At 42.7% G+C, this 20877-nt stretch overlaps 1 protein-coding gene and 1 long non-coding RNA gene across 5 annotated transcripts in view; one reads left to right on the top strand and one right to left on the bottom strand.

Annotated features, from left to right (window-relative positions):
* The window catches only part of LOC141003645 (uncharacterized), a 106491-nt gene extending 99044 nt beyond the window's left edge, over positions 1 to 7447 (top strand). The window contains exon 3 of the long non-coding RNA XR_012179739.1: positions 7129 to 7447. This is a non-coding gene — a long non-coding RNA (uncharacterized lncRNA). The remainder of the gene's footprint in view (positions 1 to 7128) is intronic.
* LOC141003644 (receptor-type tyrosine-protein phosphatase delta-like) overlaps positions 1 to 20412 on the bottom strand; it is a 132697-nt gene extending 112285 nt beyond the window's left edge. For 2 of the 4 annotated variants that reach the window (XM_073475051.1, XM_073475052.1), the window contains exon 1: positions 19871 to 20412. The gene's annotated coding sequence lies outside the window, so the exon portion shown is untranslated. The remainder of the gene's footprint in view (positions 1 to 19870) is intronic. The other 2 variants (XM_073475053.1, XM_073475054.1) reach the window with 1 other exon arrangement.
* Positions 20413 to 20877: the final 465 nt, after the last annotated feature.

Genomic DNA, 20877 nt, shown 5'->3' with positions numbered 1-20877 from the left:
CTCAGATTATGGCCTTTATTATCGCCTGTGTGCATTAAGTAATAACAAGACAACAACAAGATGACTTTCATTCTTGCCAAGACCTTTGAGCTCAACAACAAGCTTACACTGGGACTATTGTGTGAGAAGGGCCAATATAAACTCTAGTGTTTCATTGCAAGATGGCTGATTAGCTCTTAAGGGGGCTGTAAAGAATTTGGTGCCCTCGTTTGGGGCTTCATTCAGGAGGCGCTTGTTACATTAGGGTGATGAAAACTATTCTGCAAATGCATCACATACACTGGTATTTAAAGTCATGCCATAATCGAGCACAAATTCCACACAAAAATTGCCATGCTCACCCAGTTACTTTGTGTTGAGCCAATTGTGTTACCACTTTTTTATTGAACCTCTCAGTCGCCCCCCAAACACTCTGTGCTCCATAAAATGCTGGCAAGCGGATTGGGGCTACTATAATGGTGGCTCAATGCAGAAATAAACTTGTTTTACTGCTGCAAACAAAGTGATGTGACCTGGAAAGGTTGTATTTTTTGCCGGATAATGACTGTATTTTAGAGTCAGGTCTCAGTGTGAACTCTAATTACTTGTCTGGGGCCTCTGAGCTACATTGGTCTCACGCACCTAGTAATGAAGTCCATATTGGTTCCATGTTTATTAAACACAATGTGAAAGTGTGGTGAAAATCTCTTTCCTGAGTGTTCATGCCCTGGATTTATCTTTGCTTTAGTGCGTTTCTTTGCACAGGAGAACTTGGGGTTGGCGTTCTGTTGGTTTTGATATGTAAGCTAAAGTAATCCCTGCACCTGGAGTACGAGTGCTTATCCAGCACTTTTACCATGCAAAGGCCTACTATATCATGGACCTTTTTACCATTGTCAGAACCGTCTTTTTACATGAATCATCATGAACAGTCATTGTCATCTTGCTAAAGCCAGAGTCTAAACTGAACTTCACCAACTCTGCAACAAGGTTGAAAGGGATATTTTTTTTAAGAAAATGTCCTTTGACTTTCACATTTTATATGATTTCATTATCCACACTCTGCAGAACTGGCTTCCAGTTAACTTAATCACTGTGACACCCATTTCTCATAAATATGCAAATACAATACAGACATCTTGAGTACTTCGAGAGCAAATGGGACTTTAGGCAAAGACTTGCAGACGACCCTTTCTCAAATCTCAAGTCAAGTCTTTTGCAAAGATCATGTGGGGCACATTTTTTTCAGAAATTATAAAGTTTCTGGGTTCCCACAGCAACATGTTTTGCCAAAACACAGCATGCTTGCTTGTCACAGTAAATGTAATCATACAAAATGGGAGCACTCTGTGCTGCTCTCATCACTGCCACTTCTTGCGAGTGGTTTGTTTCCACTGTGGTTAGAATTGAAGCAGATAGAGTGGCGGCACAACAGAGACAACCATCCCTGCAATCTTTAATGAAAATAATATAAAATATGGCACAATGGAGGTCTGGTTATATAGCTAGAAATATAATTTTACACTCAGGTCTTTTGTGTCCCTCTAGACGACTGGCTCACTAGTGAAACGGTCCTCCACAGACTGAAAGGCGGCATGTGTTTGTGAGATGGTAGGGAAAAATAAAAAGCAGGAGAAGGGGATCTGTAGGGGTATTAAGGCACTGCACGCCTGCTGGCTTGTGCCTTATCCCACACTACATTCCAGCGGTGTGCAGAACTTTTAAGAGTTTGGTAGTCTGTTTGCAACCTCTATCCCACTTGAGGAGGACCATCTCAATCCATTTTCTGTCAGCTGTCTTGTCTCGCCTCTGTGTATCTGCTTGCGTTCTCACTGATCTACTTAATCTCTGACAGGGGGGCAGAGCTTGTGGACTAACAGCTGGGAAATCTGTGCCCCCTACTGCTCTCGCACTCCTCCTCCTGCCACCCGCTCTTTCTCCCTCTCGCTGCCCTACCAGGTTGGCCTACTGACGGCTAATAAAAGAAGCGGCCCTTGACTGTGAACAGCTGGGTTCCTGTGATCTAACTTGGATCTGCTGAGGCTTTTTTGTCTGTGAGCTGAATAGTAAAACACGTAACAATAGCACAAGAACGAGGGCGACAAATACAGTACACAGAGAAGATTGGGATAAATGGGGGGGAAATAAAGGGCTTAAAAGCGAGAGCGTGAAAGAGAGAAAGGGGGGGAGAACAGACATACTAGCAAGTGGTGGTAAGCCAGAGGAAGGGAGCTCAGAGGCTGTCTTGTCCCTGGCTTTTCATGGCCTAACCAGCTAATCAATAGCACAGAGAAACACTATTTCAGCTGGCTCACTGAGCTCTCTCTACCGAAGAAATACTGAGAGTGCCAACTCAGTCTTTCTGTTTTTGTTTGTAATTTTTCTCTACAATGCCAGCAGTATTTCTTTTAATATATTTGGCTTAGACACAGGAAGTGATGCATCTGAGATGGACATTTGAGGGAGCGCAGTGTGTAGGAGAAGCTGAAGCATATCATTGATATTACCAAGAGAAAGCTCTAATGTTTATATAGCTGGGACTTTTAAGACTTTGGCAGAGAGAAGAAGTGGGTTTAAAAGGGTTAAATAACCAAAGTGCTGACCATAAAAACAGCAGCCAAAATGGCCATCTCATCTTCCATTAATAAAAACAAAAACAGAGAGCAGTAGAGTGATTGCAAGAGGCTGTGAGGAATATTTTAAATATTGACCTTGCTTTGAAACTAAATAATTTTCGGTCCCTCGAGTCAGCTTTGATGCATCTTTGGGACTGCACAAGTTACTGGAAATGGATGAGGTCCTCCCCTTTCTGCTACTGGAATTCCAGTCTCGAGAGAGACGTGAGAGTGGCACCGTTACTCTAAAACAAGGACTCCAGTCGGGGACATGGGTGGGGGCTGCGAGGTGAGGGAGGCTTAAAATGTGGCAGACCTAAATAGCTGTGCATATGACCCGTCGTGCCTGACCTACGCTCTCTTATCACACTGCTGTTCCGTAGATATCATTTCTAATTTTGCATGTGTGTGGACAAGCGTGTGTGTAGTGGCAAAGTTGGTGAGAATGAAAGACGACTCCAGATGCTCCCAGCTGGCTGTTGCCCAGTGAGGCTAATACACTTCTGCCTGCCTAATTAGAGCGCACACTCACACACATGCACAGTCGACCCCTCCTCACCACTCATGTCCCGCTGTTTCAATGGGTTTATGGTAGGAAGAACATATGCCCCCCCTGTGTTTTATACAGGACACACATGCAGACAGCTAAACAAACAACCAGGGGCTTAATTACCTCATAAGGGAGGCCAGGGGTGAGGGCTGCTGATGAGTCACAGTAGCATAATGTAAAAGGATGTGCAATGTAACATAGGAAAATGCAGTACTCTGCTCTAAATGCAACCGATTTGTGGATTTGATTAAAGTGGTGACTCAGTAGCAAAAACGATTCTGCAAAAATGATCTGTGATTGAAAGCAGAGTGGGAGTGTAACTAGCTCGCTTAATATCTCAGCTGCTTCGTGCAAACAAACAGAAACGAAAGGCCATCGACTGCCTAAAATGTGGGGGATTCGTGTTGGTTTTCAATCACAGAAAAGGGCTTGAAATTATTAGCATCTAAACTGGTAGGCCCTAAACATGTGTAAAAACTGATCAACATATTTTTCTAACCAAGTGTAACACAAATTGCCCCAGGAAGCCATACAGACATATGTCAGTCTGGATGTGCTTGCTACACTGACCCTTTCTTAAAGCTGTCAAACAGCAACACAGCACTCTAGCAGCAGCAGCACTCCCTCACAACACATCGTGTCAGACATTTCCTGCCAGCCTGTCAACGCTGGCCTGTGTGTGGCAGCTTGTCCTTTTTTTCCCCCCTTTTTTCTTTTGTCTTGTTGGCACAAACACATAAACCTGCAATATAAAACAACCCATACCATATGCAGGCAGGAATCAGTTTCGAGTTAAGCCATGTTTTAAATAGTTATCTTTTAAAGACGGCCTACTTTTTTCATTGTTTGTACATGCATAACATCTTTGTTATCATATTTTTCTTAGGATGTATTTAAGAAACCGCATAAATCAATTCTATAATAAAATGTCTGTTGCCTAGACTTATCAGGCAAGACATAATTACAATATAGACATTGACTACATCACTGTTGCATAGAGGCAGGAATCCAAATGAGGCAGGGGGCTTGCCAGTGCTTGAACATCGGTTTGCAAGTCATGTCTGACCACAAAGCAAGGTCTAAAAGGGTAAATGATAGCCTCAAAACAACACACACGGAAGCAGTGCCAAATGAGGACATAGAAGGAGGGGGCAGGAGGTCTGGGGAAGTGGAGTAACAGAGAAAGAGATCCCAAGGTCAGTGTTCTGGGGCCTGCTACAGACGAGGAAAGAGAGATGGCGCGGACAGATGTCAAAAGTGATAAGCGTCAGGCCTGACAAGCTCCAGCTTGGCTATCAGTTACTACTCGGAGCCCGGGGTCGGGCCGGTGCCAAGACAATGCCAACGCCTCTCTGTGACGATCAGTGCCTCCGGAGGTTGTGCAAAATGGCTGCCGCCATGCCAACGCATTAGTACGAGTCACTGGCTCTGCGATTTTTTTTTTCTCAAAGGAAGTGCCATCTGTGAGTGACAGCGGGGCCTCAGCCATTTATTTTGAATGCAGTAAACAAAGCTGCCATTTTTGCATTTTGAGGGTCTAGATGCTTGCATATTACCACCGGCAAGGCTGTTTGTTGTCATGAGAGATATTAAGCACCGTGTGATGTATATCCTATCTCCATCTCCATTCAACTCGTCCAATCCATGCTCTCTTAAAAGCATCACTCAAGCAGCAGGACAAAATAAATCCTCATTTTCACATTTGAAAGTAGGGTGGACAAAAATCCAATACACAGGAGAGTGCTTGGTCTTGCTTTAAGTATAACAGCTCACGAGAAGAGAAGGGGGGGCATTGGGAAATAAATCAATATCAGGCCATTTACTATCATATTCTGTGGTCATTGATAATCTGTCAAACCATTTATTTTAGAGTCTGAACGGCACACCAGAATCATTTTCCAGAGAACTTTCTCTACATCCAAAACAAATAATGAATAACTCAGAAATCGATACAGTGTGCTTTATTGAGCTCACATGCTTGACTTGAGTCTGGCACCTGGCCCAATTGTTTTTCATTTGCCAGATATCCTCTTCTCTCCCTCCTTGTTCTGCTTTGTATCAGGCTAAATAATAACAAAAAGACGCAGACCTTGAATGATGTGCATATACAGTTTTTTGCAGGAACCATAGTAGAAAGACTATATCTTGTTTAGGGATAGCAAAGCTCTGTTGTATCCTGCCAGCTCCATTGAATCACATGTTTCCAGAAAAGACAAAAAAACCCAATTTTAGCAGACTGATTTTACTGTTGAATATATAAAGGCTCAGCAGTGTGAATCAAAAACATCCGGCACTCTTGATCAGCGCCTCTCAAAAGGCCTTGGGTTTCTCAATGAAATCAGCCTTGGCAGTGCCACATCGACCCAGGTCACACCCCGCTGTTCTACTGAGTGGGGCTGAATAAAATCATTGCAGTCAGACTGAGAGCTCGCCAGGATGGGGTCAACTGTTCTGACCCCCACCGGGAGGCCAGGCCCCATCTCCCTGGAGAAAGACACTACCAAAAACTCGCCCGTGTCAGCAGGATGCTAACAGAATCACTGGGGGAGAGGTTCCGCTAAGAAGTTTTGACTGACAGGCAAACTGGCATTTTGTGCAGTATTTGACAAGGACGCAAACCCAGCTCTTTGAGGAGGTCTACTTTCAAAGAGAATTGGTCGCACGCCAAATCGGTTAGCATTTGCTGCAGAGTGTAGAAGAAATGTAACGCCTTGAAATAAATGAGAGATATGAGAGAACAAAATAAGAAGGCAGTCGCAGTATTTTAAGTAAATAGAAACATCATGCCTCCCAGTTAGTACAGAAAAAGCTACAGCTCTGGGCTAAGTGCAGCGATGAAGCCTCTTTCATTTCCTGCCTTCGTCTCACCTAGGTGAAACTGGGGCATTCCTGTCTGCCTAAGCATGAACAAGCGACTACCAATTCTCACTGACCCACTCAACTCCACCGTCTAAGGGTCCCTCTTGGGTCACGGCCTCAGTGTCACATGCCAGCGGATGAGAAGAGGATATTGATTACCAATAAACTCATTAAGGACTAAGAGAAGACACAACAATTTGTTCCTGTCAAAACAAGAGCTTAGCAGTCAGATTGCTTTCACTGATTCAGTTTACTCCTTTGCCCTTTTGAACTCATTGTTTTACAAATGGGCTACGGCTGCATGCTATATCAACAATATTAATATCAGCTGTCCTTAAGCACATCTAAACCTAAGTTAGACAATTAGCTGAATGTGCATAATGTAATGGCTTAACAATAAGGAGAATGGAATGATTCTGATAGCACTACAATTCTGGCAGTGGTTTCTTGCTTATAACGTCATATCTGCTCCTGCCTGTCTTTTGCATCTGCTTTTCCTGATGTCTCAACGTTGTTTCCATCCTATCTGCACATTATGTTTAATATGATACCAAGCTTTCAAAATTGTCAAAAGTGGCACATGAAAATTAGCATTCTGCGTACTGCCAATACTCATATGATCATATAGCACCTATAAATGTGTCAAGGATGTTTCATTTTCTTTTTTCTTCTACTATGTCATTGTTAAACCTTTCTTCAGCTTTTGTTGTTTAGATTAATAATACTTAATTATGCTTTTTTCAACTACTGGAGCTTAAGTGAGAGCAATGCCTTGTTAGGGTTAATAAATCCATTATCATACACCTAATAACAGTTAACTATGGTTAAATCCTTTATTATGGACTTATTAACAGTATAATCAAAGATTATTTTATTTAAAAAATCCTTATTAATCCTTATTAATGTCTTTACTGCGAGGACCTCCAATATAAAGCATTACCCAAATAACATCTTTTACAATTAAGCTGCGTTTGAAACCTGAGAGCCATTTTGTGTCTTCCTTTAAATCACTGGTTGGGGAATCCTGTTTGCTGTACTTGGATTGCAGGGAACTCTCCCAGCATATGAATGATGAACTGTTTAGTCGTCGCCCCTTGCACTCACTATGATGCTTCTACTCTTCAGGCCCTGGAAAGGATGTGCCTGAAGATCGAGATACCAACTGAGGACGTAGATGACTACTGTTATCGCAGCTCTGCCATTAATAAGATCGGCCAGTGGCTTGAGTCCCGTGGTGTCCCGGTCTGTGTTATCATACTTCGGGACAATCTAAATGAAACCACGCTAGAAATATGGCGCCACTGTGACAGGGGGTAAAAATGGGAAGAAATGTCACGGGCCACGGTGTCAGTGTGGTTAATCGAAAATAATGGCCAGCAATTTATAGTTGCCGTCCTGACCAGCACTGGATGTACTGATGCAGGAGATCGAATTTTAATGTGTACATTCCATCACTTCATACGGGCTACTGATGTCTAGGGCCGCAGCCAAACAGTACACAAATCTATAGACGGAGGTTATCATAGAGCAGTAATAAACAGGGAAACACTAAAACTCTAAAAACGACTCTGTCTGCTGAGTTTGTGCGTGTGTCTGCCAGCACATGTAATGGAACCTTGTTCAACATTATGGAGATTTGACAGTCATTTGATTTCCACCTGCGGCCATTGTAATAAATAAACTCAAAAGGGAGCGGGAGGAGGTAAGCTCATGGGAGATGCAAATGAAGACCACCTGCTGTGTTGTTAAAACCACAGGGAACCATGAGACCCATCAGTATTTTTCCTCATATGACAAGAGTCCATCTAATCTCCCTTCCACCCTCGTTCTTCTAACTGTGCTCCCCTGGTGTTAAACACTTGAAATGGATCCTGGGTAAAAAAAAAAGTCCAGATGCTGCACAGTCCCATGGTGATTAGTTATGCAGCACTGGTTTATGCTGTCATTTTAGCTGCAATAGTCCTGGGATAATCAGAATAACTACACATTTGGCAGAGTTTTATCAAGAACAGATCGAACTGACTGCATTACTTACTTTTAAAAAAATATATTTATTAACAAAAGTAGCCTGTTTGCATTACCAACACTTTTTATAGGTTAAGTAAATGCAAATATGTTGCCTGCTGAAGCTGCAAAGCTAATGCAAATATTTGTAAACTGGTCAAACTGAGACCTGGCAAATGAGCACCACCCATATCTCTTTCAGAAGAACGCAGTGCCCGGGTTAAACTTGCTTTGGATGTAAATATAAATGGGCCAACAAAGCACCTGACCTCGCTTTGTAACCCAGGCAACAGTTTTGGCAGTTTGACAAAAAGTGTTTTAATGTTGTGATAAAAGATGTTGAAGTTGAATTCTTCCTGTAATCGAACTATTAATTCCTTTTAATTTAATTACGTAAACCTCAATGACAACCAAAAACATTGCTCAAACAAAGCACTAAATCCATTTGTGCACCGAAGAGTAAGGAAGAAAAAGAAAAGAAAAAAGGGACGGACAGGTGGTCGATGAGACTTTTTGTAAAAATCTATGCTGTTGGCTAACTACAGCAACACTTAACCAAGACATTGTAGCCATTTACGTGTCATGACAATGTCTACCTGGGAGGGACTTGAGCAGTGGTAGATGAGTGTTTCCTGTAGGGAGACAGCAAACGGCAGTAGGATGAATGGGGATTTTCATAATGGTCTGTGGGAACAGGTGTCCTAGGTCATGGTAAGAGTCATATTGAAGTGAGCACAGCAAAGCTTGACTCATCAGGAAAGTGGCTTGCTTTGAATGTCATTAAAAAGAGCTTCTAATCAGCTGGTCTACATTGAAATACAGAAATGATAGATCAGGCAGTGACTCATGCTCCTCAGTGTATGGTTAACTCCCTCATTAAACTCAGACTGTATTGTTGGTTTCTTTGGATCAGAACACAAACACCAAATAACATCCTATAGGGCATAAGAGGCAGAAATCAGCTGCATACAATTTTTCCTTTTACACCGAGTCATTTTCTGCATTTCACTCCTGACGTCAGGGCTCTTAATGAAGACAGCGTAGCTCACTGCTGCCGAGTTCTGCACAACCAGTCTAAAGATTTTATTTCACTGCTTCCACAGCTTGCCTTATTTCACTATGGCTTAATGAGAGTCGTTTGGAATAATAGGCTTCCATTGAACGGAGGCATCTGCATCCACACAGCTCCAAATGAGTGAGCTAATTTCCAAAGATAATCACCTCTCCTGCTGTGTTTTTATGCAGAGATGCTGTAGATTTGTAGCCTCGGATTTAATGAAGTCAAAAATTACCTCCAATCCTCCGGTAAGGTCTATGGAAGCTGAATGTGTCGCTAATATGTCTCTAAATCGTAAAAGAGAAGGTTGTTATTTTCACAAACACTGCAGTTTATGGTATGAGTAATATCACCAACTAGGAAAAATTTGAATATTAATATCTGGAAAACTATATATCATATATATTGCATAATAGAAAATGTGATATAGTTTTCCAGTGTTATATATAAATATATATATATCTATATCTATATCTATATATATATATATATATATATATATATATATATAATATTATTTTTAATTAGCACTTTATTACCAAAACAATGTTTTTTTTTTTTTTACAGTTCTGATAAAAGCAGCACCAGGTCACAAGTGAACTAGTCAGTCTATCATATTACTTATTTTAAAGTTTAAAAAATAGGTGAATTTCTCCTGTCACATCATTCAGTAAGTGTCAAGTTAAACTAACCAACAGCTGCTGTGAAAGATATTGGCACTGGGGGCCTGCTGAGGGTAGCCATCAGATCCATTAGCTCAGCACATGATCATCAAAACTTTCTCACTGCAAAGAAATCCTCGGCTTTACTGACTGCTTGAAATATGCCTCGATCTGTGCTACAGAGAAATTTCAACTAGTCCAACTGAAGTACTTCGTGCTGCTGTAGAGACATAAAAAAGAACTACAAACGCTTTTTACATGTTTCCAAGAGCAAACAAGTGAGATTTCTTAGGATGCCTGGGTAATGAAGTCCACTGGGACATTCAGAGACACAATTAAAGGATGAAGTGAGCGCTCTTTTTCACTGTCTCTTCTGTCTCCCTACTTTCTTCCTCTCCGCTCGCTCTTGTCTGGTCCCTCTGTGTGTGTGTGTGTGTGTGTTTGTGTGTGTGTGAGAGTTGTCACTGATGACACAGAAGCTGTGGCGTCACGCAGTCACTGCAGATGGCAGATATGAGGGAAAAAAAAAAGACAGGAAGGGAGGGATCGCTTACAAACGGCGTAGGCCATTTTGACAGAGAGAAACCCTGGCTTGTCTGTACAAATAGGAAAGGTCACAAACTGTGACAATGTAGTAATGTCCCATTCACTGAACTAGACTCTCCTTTATTTAACTCCCCACTTTCACATCAACTAACTTGTCTTAAAAAAAATGTCATGCCCTTTTATTTCTTTAAAGGTTGCACGAGAGGCAGCCACAAGCAAGGGAGGCTGAGCTGTTTATCACATTCACTGCGTATTTATGCAGTTGGGCTAGAGAGAAGCTGTCAGTAATTTGGCAACATTTACAGTACTTTTCCCCTCGCGGCTCTATTGGAGTGGCCGTTGCAAAAACTTATACAATATGAAAGAAACGGCAGCAGAGGTTAATTCCCTGGTGCAGTGTTATGCGGGCTGGCAGTCCAGGCGGAGGAGCAAGACAACAATATGGCTAGCAGCTAGCGCAGGACATCCTCCTCACAGCTTTGTGTTTTGCTTATCACAATAGACGGTCGGGAAGGTTTCCAAATAACGGCAGAGGGTGGGAAGACAGGAGAGAGAGCAGAAGGAGGGGGGAAGGAAGGGTTTGCATTCTAATGTGTTTTCATGGCTACCAAATGAACCTTTCTATAGACTGTGACACAACGAGCCCTGTACTGTAAGACACGTACACACACGCACACTCTTCTTGGACTGTCACAGGAATGAAAATCAGTTATGGCAAAAGGAAAATCCATTAGCAATATTTTAAGCTTGAGGGTGACGGTCAGCGTCAACGGCTAAATTGACATCCATCCACATCCATTCTTTAATGCACATTAGCTTTCATTCTGAGTTAATACTTTAATTGCTGCAATTGGCACCTTTTTTTTTCGTGTCTAGACCTGAGGCAAAGTCATCAAATATGGATGACAATTAAAGTTAGCCATTTCACTGTATGTCTAAATCTATGTTTTAACCACAGTCGTATTGAGGTTTTAAGTGTTTCTCCTGAGTGTATCAAAGTTACTTCATAAAGAAACCTTTTTTTCTGATGTGTGTAAGGTTATGGAAGCCTTGTTGTCTACCCACCTTTAGTTTGTTGGTTTTGTTGACTTGACATTATTTTTAACTCTCCATAACCTTTCATTAATACAGATTTCAACTCCTCCTCATGCTAATCATGCATATATAGAGGTTGGTGATCTGGCCAAGGAAGAATATCACAATCCATTTGTTTGCAATCAAGATCATGATCTGAATTGTAATCTTTATTCTCATTTTTGAAATGCCCTGTAGACTATAGCCAGACATGAAATAGCCTGTGAATTTCTCCATTTGTACCCTTAAAACAGCTATAACTTGTGTTGCATTATTTACAATATGTCATCTGAGAAAGAGGCACATGAAGTAATTAGCCATCTAGTTGGCTACATCACTCTATTAGTATGTTCACACAGCATGGCTCTGCTCATCAATGGTTGTGTGAGGTTTGGAAAACAAAAATAAGAGAATATTAAACAACACGATCTCCATGATTCGCCTGAAAAATAGATTGTGTGATGCCTTCAAGGGCAATCCCAATCCTAAATCATCAGATCACCCGCCCTATGCATATAGGCATCCCCTTCTCTTTCATCCAATTCCACCAACTATTTTTGCAAAATCATACTTGTCACACATACCCAACATGTTGTCACCCCATTTTAAACCTAACCTCATATTAACCTTTGCTAACGTGGGACCGAAGGCTGATTTGTTGCCTTACATCATGTAACCCAAGTAGCATGTTGTGTTAAACTTCCACTGATTGGTAAAAAGAGAAGGCAGAACCCAAGCATTCCAATTCCCATGTACAAACTCTCCCTTTCGCACACATAAAGCATGATGGTGTCCGGTTACAGCGTCGCTTAAACTCTCCTGGAATGTTTCTTTAGGGTAGATCGACTGGAGAACACATGCAAGGACAAGGTAGAAGTAGGTGAGGGATTAAGTGTGGCAGGTTGGGTTACACTGTCCTACACCTGACATGGACTTCCCTTGAACAGTATGAGAAATTCAGTGGAAAATCTTAATATGTATTAAAGGTCACAGAATTATAGTTTACTCCACCTTCTAGGTTTTGGGGATCTCATGGATGGCTGATGGTATTCTTCAAAGTTTAAACCATAACATTTGTAAGAGTCAGTGAGGTGTGTCATTGAAAATACTTCTCATTGGGCCAATAATGTGATGTAGAGTTGTTCTGAACTATGTTACTCTAAGGCTGACAGTGTGATACTCTCTTACAGTAACTCTCACGACTTGAGGCCTCTTTCTTCATCACATGGTCCATTTCATGCTTTTGCAAATATGAACATTACATTATCACGATGTGGATGTGCGTTACATGTGGAGTCATAAATAACTTGGTGACTTCATGGGCTTTGGTATGTGTATCTTATTTACGCCGTCTTTAACTCCGAGCTATTTGTGGTATCTCAAGTCATTCTGCATGAACTTCATTTAAGAGTAACCCAAGTCTGCTAAACAGCACTGGCTAAACTTGCCTTTCTATGTTTAACTGTTGCTATCTCATCTCCCAGTGGATTTGCGTATACTCCAAATATAGTTAATTGCCAAATGGGTTCATGGAGCTGTAAAAGTCGCCTCAATGCCATATTTGCTGATTTTGTGACTGCTACCAGGCCAGTAAACCTCTTCTTTGTATGCTCAATATGAATGGGTAGGACTGTAGGGAAATGCATGTTTTAAAAGACTGCCACAGCGGCCCCTGGTACCTAAGAAAATTTTAACACTGGTATTATTCTATAAATACATTGGCGGGGTCATGTGCGCCATAGTTTTCTAGCCTGACTAAATATAAACAAGTCCTGTCTGCGCAGTGTGATGCAACTCTCCGAAACCCCTCTGAAATAGTTCCTAAAATATACATGAAAAGGGAACGGAAAGATATACCCGTTCTTCTATGTCGGCTGTTTGAAGACGCAAGCACAACCTTCATCTGTCATCCATAAAATATCACAACGAGGAAAGAAATAAAGGAAGGAAGGAAGAAGGGAAGAAACACTGAATGAAAAAGACAAAGACGACTCATGCATCAGATGGAGTTGTCAGCATCGCTAGTGCCACTGAAGCACATCTGTATTAGCAACATTCCTCTCCTCTTGTGATGAGAAAAATGACAAAATACCCAAAGTTTCCTTTCAGGTCTTGGCAGGTTTGAAATAGGCAGGACAAGGAAACACTGCAACTCGCATTAAAGTCTAATACTCGCTCATTTTTTTCCCACACAGAGCTCTGTATTCCCCCCGGGCTACCATTTGCTTTGCAAAATGCATGCATGAAATTCTTGAGACCGGCCTCCCCACGAGAGTCTAAATAATAGATTACCAACACAGCATCCAGCCTGCGCTATAACTTCAGCCCCAACTGTCTGGCCTCATTAGCGAGTGAAGTGTAAAAGATAGCCAGCTGCTAGGCCAGGTGACGGCACTCAGCTCTGGCCTTTGGCAGTAGTGGCCCACCCTAAAGAGAATATACGGCGCCTCACTCTGTGCAATTCATCTTGTAATCCGCCTTAAAGCTGCTAAGCTTCCATTGATGGCAAATGAATGGAGACCAATGGCAGGATGGAGACAGAGGGAGAAGAGGGTAAAAGTTCCGGTCAGCAGCAAAGAGAGGGAAGAAAAGGCCCAAAATGTGGTAGATTCATCTGCGAGGAACGACAGAGGGAAAGGCGTTTGGTTTGGGCCCGTCTGGTCAGAACCAGAGGTGACCTAAGCCATTTTCATACACTGATTGTCCCCCTCTCTCCCTCCCTCTGCCCCTCCCTCCATGTCTTTTCACTCTCTCCTCTGTTGCTCTATCTCTCTCGACCTCTCTCTCCATGTCTGCTTCCAAATGGCAGTCATTATACCGGACATGAAAAGTCATTTTAGTTCCGCCTGGCTTCTTCAAAGCAGCTAGCTATAATTGCAGATTGAGTAGAGAGAGAATGCCGGGGTTACACAGAATTTAAACACTGACTCCTAACCTTGCAGTGATGCAGGAATTTAAGAACTAAAAAAAGTGGGGGAAAAATAAGGAATAATAAAGAACAGATCTTTACACACTATTGATGTTATAAGATTAAATTCCCTGCCTTTTTTTAGGTATGTTATTTCTCACTTTTGCTCGTGAGATATCCACACATGTTTAAACGTCTCCTTGTGGACATGTGGGTGCCAGACGCTGTGAGCGGATTGCAGGGCACTGGATCCCATTACAACACGTGTCACTTCAAGAAGTATGGCACAAATTGGGGAAATACTTCCAAATTATGAAAAATCCATCCACTATTAAATGCATTTCTCATTCGTGAAATTGCTATGTGCCGATGTCAGTGCACTTTTTAATGGAATTTTCTCCTCTTTGCCGATTCCAGTGGGAGTCTGGGAAATGCAAATGGGCAGCAAATACAAATCTTAATCACCTTTGTTTTTTAGCTTAATTTGAGATAAAATAACAAAATGATTGCCTTGGTTTAGGTTTATTTTATGCTATTAATTTATGCAGAGCTGCTGCAGCAACAAACACTGCATGTTTTGTCTATTCTTAGGATTAGCTCTATCATTTTTATACAGTCTTTCACAGTCGTTCTGTGTGTCTGCTCATATTTGGCCCTTGTGTGACTGCACAAGTGTTTTGTGAGCTTGTGTGTTACAAATTCAGCCCCGAAACAGTTTACAGCCCCTGAGGGTCATATATACGTTGCTCTTTCCCAGTTTACGAGCTGGCCACCAGTCTGAGCCGAGCACCCCGTCTTTGCACTTATCTCCTGCAACCCTCTATTTGGCACAGCAGGTAGCGTAATTGTTCTTGGAAAGAGCCTATCAACTAAAGGCTCCGTTTTTGACTTCTCGACGCAAAGACCTTTATCATAACACCCCATTTTTGCCTGGCTCCAGGCTCTAACCGCAGAGTGCCTCTGAACAAAAAAGTGTTTCAGCTAAGTCATTCCCTTTTTGATGGAGGATGGGAGGGGGGTTGAGTGAGTAGAGAGGTGGATAGATGGAGAATATAGACCTGAAAATATGGCTACTGTGCGAGACCCTCCCCGCCATCCACTCCCTTGCCTCCTCAACCCATGAAACACAACCCCCACTCGCTCTCTTTTGAGCAGAAACAAATTCTAAAACTGTCATACTTTAATTGAAATTCCATCACTTGTGTGGCTGCTATTGTGGAATAATTTGATAAAGCTGTGTGACATGAATGCACAGAGCCGACCACCACTTCTATTTCTTTCCCCCAGCTTTTATTTCCTCATTCCGCCAGTTATTCAAATGAACCTCAGTGGATTCTGCTCTCAGCCTTTCCAAAAAAAACTAAGATAAGAGAAAATGAGACAATGGGAAGGGCATAAAAAGAAATAATGTTTTGGGTTGCAACACAATCAGACTGAAGTCTTTAAAAAATATCATCAAGCTGCCTTTTTATACCCCCTCACTTTCATTCTTGCAATATTTGAAACCAGAATCATTATGTTTCACATGTGGTCTTCAGTTTTCTTCTAATTAGTCCTAACTCTCTCAAAGTGCTCATAGTGACAGGCTGTTAGTGGCTAGATGGGGGATGATCCAAAAACGGAGGTCAAGGGCAGAATTCCAATCCTCTGCCAGTGCCACTGACCCCGATCCAAATCCATACCAGCATGAGCACACTCCCTCCCCTTCTGTGTCTTCACAACTGGCTACAGGCATTTGGCATCCATCATATCTCCTGAAACCCAATCTGCAAGCAAAGGACAGCTGCGGCGGAATAGGCAGTCCTCCTTGTTTCTGACACATCGGTACTCCCCCTGTACGCAAAGCCTGGAGGCAGAGCCTGGAGGCGAAACGTTCCATGTTGCACCCGACATTAAGTTGAACCATGTTGGAACTGACACTCTGTTTTTATGTGTTAGTATACATACAAGTAAATTTCACCAAGAGCGGCATGCAGTGAAATGAAAATGAGAGGATGGAAAAGTCAGGGGACTTTTTTTTCAGCGTTTTGCTGAGATGCATCGTAGACAGAGAGAAAGACAGAAGAATGACAGAAAAGGGCAGAGAAAACAAAAGTAGCACAAAAGAGAGAATGAGAGAAAACAGGAAAGAACATACTCAGCTATAGCCCTGTGCTCCCTCCACTGCCAAATAATATTTACGCCTCAGCTTTCTGCCCTGACAGGGTGATGGACAGTAGAGGTGATTTTGCCTGGGCGTGAAAATAGGCTTCTTATTATTCCAACCCAGTGGCAAGTTGAATATCAATAAAAACTGCTAGCGTTCCCCTATGTGTAAAACCAATGCCCCGTAGCGGTGGTTTTTATCAAGCAACCCACCCTTGACGCTAGTTATGCAGTACTAGAGGTTACGGGAGGAAATGCTTGCCAAGTAAATAAGTGAGTGAAGCGATTGAATAGAGGGGAAAAACACAGCGGGACCGGGGCCAAAGTGAACCAAGGGTAAAGTCATGATCACTTCATTATGCTGGAGTGCAGCTCAGTGTTGTGCGAAATCAAACTGCTTTCTCATTTGTCACAATGCATCAAGCTGGCCTCTGTGAAGTGGAGTCGGCTGGGGGCCCCTGACGCACAGGCGCACGCACCGGTTGATGAACATGAGAAACTGCAAGTTATACAAAATGCTTGTGTGCATGCTCATACAGTATATCCATGCGCTACAGTGTACAGTACACCGGCCAGCACTGACAGAACAGATGGGCATTCACCTCACTGCCCTCCTGCCTTTTTCTTCTCCTACATGACCTCTAAGAGTCAAACTTGCCCTGCATCCTCCAACCACCCACCCTGCCAGCTAGCTAGCCAGCCAGCCTGCCAGTCAGTGGGTAGTTGTTAAGGGCCGCTGCTGGCACAAAATAAGCTAGAATACACCCACTGGATTACAGAGGGCAGGCAGTGAGGGGGGTGATTGCTAACAGACCTATTGGCACTCCATCTCCTCCAGTTCCAACACCACGGCGCCTGATAATTGTGGCCTCTATGTTTACGTATCCATTTTTGTAATGTAAGTGTTGATTTCTCATTCCGCACTCGTAATAGGGGCCTTGGCCTTGGAATTCCAGAAGTACTGCTCACAGACGGGCATTGGCACACACGTACACACACGCACTGATAGAAAACAAACTTTTTTCTCGTTCTTTTTTTGGTCTGCTATTGAAAATGAACCAGTGAGTCAGAGCTACTTGGCTGTGTAAAGACAATGAGAGTGTGAGGTGCAGGCACACTTGTTTGTAAGAGGGCTTGGCTTTGTGCCGAAGAGAGACTCGGATAAAGAAATGATAAAAGCTCCTGTAGTCCTTCAAGATGCCTCCGTTACATTAAACGCACCAATATGGATGAGCTTTTATCGAACATTTAACCCGCTAATGTAGCAGCACTTATAAAGTGTACATTTAAGAAATAAAACAAAAAGGACATCTGAAAGACACTGTTCTTTTTCTCTAACATTTATTTTGAAAGTACCCCGTTGTCCCTTCCAGACACTGTCAAAAAATGTGGGATGCGATTTCAGAGTGTGCTTCAGGCACAAAAAGCTGGAGAAAAAGGTAGATCGGCAGGCACGCAAAAATGGACTTACTCCCTTATAGGCACTTTCTAAACTCCTATATCATTTTTCAATTTAATGGCTTGCATGCCATGAACTGTTTGTATCCTTCACACACACACACACACATACACATACACACACACATGCTGGTGAGTGACACAGAAATGCTTGACTCTCATTTAATTTTCTTTACACTATAATACAGAATTAGCTTTACACATTTTACAACAAGATTTTTCACAAAAAAGCTGTATATTATTTTGAGGATTTAAAAATGGCACTAAATGAGTGAAGGCTGAGGGTTTGAGAGAAGATGGCCGCGTCAGTGCCGCTTTTCCACGACTGAGACACTTTGCTCCCCTCAGCGACTTTGGATGGCAGCACTTTAAGCGAGCACAACCTTAGTCCATATCCATTTTGTCTCCTCTTTTGAGTGCTGCTGTCGCAACAGCAAAATTGGAAATCGAAAGTGTGGTGACAGCGTTAATTGTGCCGTGTCAAAATTGGCCAAGTGCTAATTGTTTGAGCTGGGAACTGTAAAACATGTAAGACAGTGGAGGTGCTGGGGTGAGCTCTCCCAGAGTGCTTACTGGCTATAAACTGGGAATTGCTTGAGCAAACACACATGCACTCTAATTTGCATGCTTAAACACACACGCACACACACACACACACACAGGCCCTTTGAACACCTCACTAGCCTACTCCACTTTCAATCATTGCCTATTCAGTCAACTCAGACAGCAATTTATTACAATTCATATGGTCTTTTTCTCAGAATGCTTTCTTTTTTCACACCCCAATGCTTCCTAACATGAACTGCAGATTGCAGATTCTTAATTTTCAACAAGCTGATTGGTACAAAGCCAGTTATTTTGTGGGATTTGTAAACCACTAGGCCCATTTACGTTATAGTTCTAACATTTTGGAGTGGGGGGTGTCTTGGTATGGTACCTAAAATCCCCTCATCAAGGCTTGTAGCCCCTCTCTACTGCATTCCCCTCTCTGACTGGAGAGAATGGGTCCCCTAGTGGCTCAACCGGCACACTGAGCACAGGTGGTGTGTGCACAGCTCTACTGGAAATAAAGGTTCACTTTCACCTGATTGACAAAACGGTTGCGTGACTGACTGACTGACTGACCGAGTCTTTGCCTGCCTCACTGATATATAGCTGCCTTCTCTCTCTCTCTCTTTTTTTTTTTGAACATGTGAGCTATTTAAAAAAAGCACAGTCAACTTTAAACCCCCGCGAAAATAAAGAAGTGTTCTAAAAATAAGACAGACGAGATGAAGGATCTCTGGAGAGTTGCAGGAATGCACTTTGAAAATTCTTCACTATCGACTCGCTGGGAAAGGCTTCCACAACTCTCTGAAAGGCTCCTCTAAATGAACTGTATTTACACGACGGCTCAAAGTGAGCTTAAAATAACACGTTTCAGCTGCTGGGTTTTGTTTTTTCTCATCACATAAAGGGGAGGCAAATCTCTCGCAGGCTGCTCAAAAGCGCAACGGAATATATTTAACACAATGTGTGGCGGAAAATGTCTTGAGAATTAAACTGATTTTGACATCGCTCGCCTTGCTTAACCTCAACAGAAACGCTCACCGTGACAAACAAAAATATTCCACCTGCACATTCAGCGGTGTAGTTTGTGTGCAGGTACATATTCATATTAAAATTAATTAAACCTGTTTATAGATGTATTTTTATGCCATTCACGGCCGTTTACACACTGGAATGTGTCTTTTGAAAGCCTATCCGCTCAAGATTGTGCGCATCCATAATAATAAACTATGCGTTAAACAATTATTGACACACAAATATAAGGGTTATAGCCATACACACGCCAGCCAGTACACAGCCTACTCCTATTAGGAGAATAATGCCAGAATAAATATGTGTAACTGCCTCCAGCTGATATGTTTGAACCAACTTCATGAGGCTCTACGCACACCTGAAATCACTGCGGCAGCGACTTCAGTTCCGACTGTTACAACCTCCAAACTCAGGCTCGTCAAACAGTCTTACCTTATCACCATTTTGCGGTCAGTTTGAAACTCGGTCTCTCCTCTTCTTCTGTAGAAAGACAAGTCGAGAGTTTGTTTTTTCTTTTCTTTGTCTTTTTTTTACATCCAGTAATGACAGCCGAGTCCCCGGGAAATAAAATAACGTGGAGGAAAGAAATCCGTCCTCAGGTTCTTCTTCTTCTTCTTCCTCCTCTTCTTCTTCTTGTCCTTCTCTTCGCCCCCCGGTTTGTTCGCTCTTATTTCGCTTCTTTCCTCGAGTTGTCCGTCACCGACGCATTAACGATCTTCGGGGCGAAAAACACGCACGTGGAGCGCGTGTTCTGTATTCTCTGGGTTTGGGTCTGTCTGTGTTGTTGCTCGTTAGATCTTCATTGGATTGAACGTGGCGAGACCGTGGTTGTGTTTGAAGAGTGCGGTGTGGCTGGGACACACAGCCCCCTCGCTCTCCCGCTCTATCCTCTCTCTCGCTCTCTCTCTCTGTCTCTCTCTCTTTCTCTCTTTCCTCCTCTCACTCTCTCCGTGTGTCTGTCTGTCACTCAGTCAGTCAGTCTGCCTGTCCGTCCGTCTGTCTGTCTCTTTCTCTCTCTTTGCCGAGACCCGAGCACGGACTAAAACCACAGGCAGAGAGAAACAGAAGAGAAAGAGAGAGAGGGGGAGAGAGAGAGAGAGAGAGAGAGAGAGGTGTGGAGGAGGGGTGACGTCACTCAGCGAGGTGACACTTTTCCAACTATCCTAGATCCCCCCCCACCCACCCACCCACCCAAAAGTCCACTGCAGGAATGTGCTCTTGTACGTGGCTATTTTGGTGGGAAGATTTGTGCTGAAGAGAGACGTGGGTGTGTGTATGTGTTTGTGCGCGTGGGTGAATGTTTGGGTGCGAGTCTGTTATTACATAGCCTCAGCCACTTTATCAGGAGGGGAGGATAGTAAACACATACTGTATATTAATAATCCAACCCACAGCATGCTATAGACCAGCTTATTATGAGGAATTCATTTAATTAAAAA

Source organism: Pagrus major, chromosome 10, assembly GCF_040436345.1.
Source record: "Pagrus major chromosome 10, Pma_NU_1.0".
NCBI lineage: Eukaryota > Metazoa > Chordata > Actinopteri > Spariformes > Sparidae > Pagrus > Pagrus major.
Note: the sequence above shows the minus strand (reverse complement) of the source record. Positions and strands in the feature narration are given on the sequence as shown.